Here is a 3,712-nt window from a genome sequence, read left to right on the forward strand (position 1 = left end):
CACACCACACACACCACACACACCACACACACACCACACACACACACACACCACACACACACCACACACACACCACACACACACCCCACACACACCCCACACACACCCCACACACACACACACACACCACACACACCACACACACACCACACACACACACACCACACACACACACCACACACACACACACACACATACACCATACGACATTTAGGCTACATAAGGAGAAAATGTTGGTGAACCGTATTTGTGATTGTTGGAAACTTTAAAAAGAATATTGGTAACATACAACATTCAGATGAGCACGCCCAATCCTGATGAGGGGCGCAGACTCTGAGAAGCAGTGGAAAGGACTTCATGAGAATGTTTAGCCTGGAGGAGAGCCATCCTAGGACCAGAAGGTTAAAGCTGCAGGGAGACACATTTTACTTCTTACAGAAGAACCACCTTTCTACAAGCGAGAGCCTTCAGAAGGTAGAGCGCTCTGTGGTTGGTGGTGACTGACCCGTCCCTGGAGGTCTCAGCAGAGGCTTAATGGCCATCTGTCATGGATGCTGAAGGGAGGATTCGAGCACGCAGCTGGGGCAACAGGACTTTTAAGATTCTCTCCAATCTGGACTTTGGTGACTCTGTAAGTAGAACAGCTTCTAGTGATTCACCTGGTCTGGGATGGCAAGTACACGGCACACGTACTTCCCATTTCTACCGTTTTGAACCCAGGGGCGCATCCCTCTCCAGGGCTGAACATGGCCTCATACCTCAGAGAACCACTAGCCAGTTGGTCAGAGCTGCCCTGTCTGGTCCTGCTTCATAGATGAGTAACCAGTTGTCCCGATGGCTGGTTCCCTGCCCAGGGTCACACACCTTGATGGGGGCAGAACCTCGACTAGACTAGCACCCTTTGATTACCATCTCACTTTCTCCACTCACTTTGCTTTCTTGCGCCTTTGCTGGAGCTGCGTCATTCTCTGCCCTCTCAACCACACTCCTGGTTCTTTCTATTCGGTGGGTAACAGTGGGAGACGGCCATCTTGCTGAGGAAAAGTGACCCCCACAGGGTGGGATTCTCTAGCCAGCTTTCTTAGCATCTTCCAGACGTTGAGCCCCTTGCCTCAGTGAGAGAGAAGCCATTCTGTTACGTAATTTCCACCTTGACCCCCAGATCCCCACCATTCAGTTTGACGGAAGGATATACTTTGTTATAACTTATTATTTTGTCCTTTGTAAATACAAGATGTTTATAGGAAATGTGTATTCTGAACTCTACCGGCAGAATGAGTCACTACACCAAAATAGTTCTATTATTTAGAATATGTTAATTTTAAAGGGATCTAATAGGTATTTATTTACATATTCGATCCACATTTGTGTAAAATTATTTGATACTACTAACCCAGCTTCCTGGAAAGTTGCTGCACGTGATGTCTTATTCCAAGTCCATAGTTACAGTTTAGCATACTGATTAGCCAAATTCCTGGGTTTTAAGATCGAATATAAACGACTCTGCTTTTCGACTCATTCAGGTGTTTTTACCCCTTGGATTATACCTGAAACAGGTCTCTCTGGATTGCCACCTTTCCACCTTGAATATCATATTTGCTCATGTAATCTGCCATCTCCTCATCCTCAAACATTTGAAGAAGGAATTGGGAGGGTCTTTTTCATCCCTTCTCTTTGTCTTGCCTCATTCCTTAGAATCACCAGCAGGAAGTTGTTCGGGAGGCTGGCTTAGAGCTGTGACGGAGGCAGGGTCCCCTGGCAAGGGCAGGGAGGGGTGTAAGGGAGGTGATGCCTTCACTGCTCTGACCACGCCTCCAGGGCCCCCGCTGGACGCTGCTGGGTGGGAGCTCTGGGTTGTCAACTGCACAGCCAGGAGCGAGGAACCCACAGAATACCCCATCCACCCCAAGTCACCCGTACAGTGTCAATTACTGCTTAAAGAGGCGGAGGCGAATTAGATGAGTAAATAATCCTTTCAGCAAAAATGACAACTATTTTTGTGTATGACTAATTTATTTTTATTATTGTAAAAATACAATAAACTGGTTTTAAAAAGTCAGCTTTGTTAACACGTCTGTGCTTTCTCGGGCCTTATTCCATTTCTACTCACGTCGCTTCGCACAGCCCTCTAAAAAGAAGAGCCGAGCCCTTTAGAGATCGGTTGGTCTGCGGGACTTTGGCTCTGGGGGTGCCTGGACCCCTAAGAGGACAGGGAGTGCAGGACGTCAGTCTGCTGGTACACTGGTCCTCGCTGAGGAGCTTAAGATAAAATATTCAGGCATGTGCACTTCTACAGGATTTCAGTTTTGTTTTGTTTTGTTTTACAGGATTGCACTTTTACAGGTATTTCTTTAAACCTCCCCCAGGAGGCAGAAGGTGTTGGGACCCACTGTGCTGATTCCTGCGGCTCCATCCCTCAACTGGAATACAACTTCTTCCAACTCTCCTCAGGGTGACTTTACCTTGGGCTCGAGCTTAGCAGAGTGTTTGACAAAATCTTTCGGGTTCTCTTGATGCCTAATAACGTGAAATACGACTTGGGTCATAAAGCCCATCGAAAGTCACCCTGGATGAGAGAGTCTCTAGTGGAGTGCCTACAGGCTCCGTCCTTGATGCTGCCTGCCCTGCAGCAGCATCGTCAGTAACTCTCAGAAAAGTATTATTATGCCTCAGATGTGCTTCCCATCCCTCCCATCCACCTTTTCTGCCTGGAAAATCTTCATTTACTCTTTTTTTTTTTATTGCGGTAAAATGCAGTTAACAAAATTCACTGTTTTCATCCTTTTAAAGTGTGAACCTGCATCAGTCTCTCCGGCCGCTGGGCTCCACCGCTTCCCCGCTGTCCACTTCAGCTTCCTGCCGCCCTCCCGTCTCCTGCATGCCCGTCCGACCCCCAGTGGCACTAACGTGGTCTCCTCAGGGCGCTCTCCCAGCAGAGCAGTGGCCGCCCAGGCGGCGAGATCCACAGTCTGGCAGAGGAAAACCGCCAGCTGCGGAGAGGAGCGCAGGCCGCACGACCCCGGCCGGCACTGGGGGGATGTGGCGATTCTAAACAGAGGATTCACCGGGGCTCAAAGTGGGCCCGGTTCCAGTATTGGTTATGCGTCTTCTGTTCGTCGCTTCTGTATTTATGTTGCACCTTTGGGGCAAGTACACTCATTCATAGATTCAGCTCCATCCATCTATCTGTCATCTGAAGAAGAAAGGAAAAAACCCCAACATATCTTGGACCAAGAGCATGGTGATTTTCTGTTCATGAGAAAGAAAGTTTTCTGTAAGCTGTTTTACAGGGAACTTAATGAGAATTGATTTTAAGGAATCAATTTTTTTTCTATGGCTCATAAACTTTTTAATTCATAAAAAAGTGTGAAATTCAGTGGTATTTAGTACCGTGTGGTGCAACCATTGCCAGAACGTTTTCGTTACCCCCAAATTCCATTTATTCTTCAACACCCAAGTCAGAAGTCTACCATGTGCCAAACACTGTGCTGAGAACCCTCACACATGCTGTCTTATTAAATCTTCCCAGCAGACCTAGGGAGGTGGAATGTTGTCCCCTTCTAGAAATGAGAACGTTGAGACTCAGAGAGGTTGAGACTCAGCTAACACTTGGTGGCACTAGGATTCTACTGTCAGCTTCCCCTAGAGGCCGGCCTGTGTCTTTCCCATGTCCATCTCCCCAGGGCCTGGCGTGTCACATGGTCTCAGCATA

General features: G+C 47.9%; 1 pseudogene; it reads left to right on the forward strand.

The window, feature by feature from the left end:
- The first annotated feature begins 2,636 nt into the window (after positions 1-2,636).
- On the forward strand, positions 2,637-3,364 carry LOC113629209 (protein transport protein Sec61 subunit beta pseudogene; annotated as a pseudogene).
- Positions 3,365-3,712: the final 348 nt, after the last annotated feature.

This window comes from Aethalodelphis obliquidens, unplaced genomic scaffold, assembly GCF_003676395.1.
Source record: "Aethalodelphis obliquidens isolate GAN/ISIS:26980383/991018 unplaced genomic scaffold, ASM367639v1 scaffold26, whole genome shotgun sequence".
In the NCBI taxonomy this organism is placed as follows: Eukaryota; Metazoa; Chordata; class Mammalia; order Artiodactyla; family Delphinidae; genus Aethalodelphis; species Aethalodelphis obliquidens.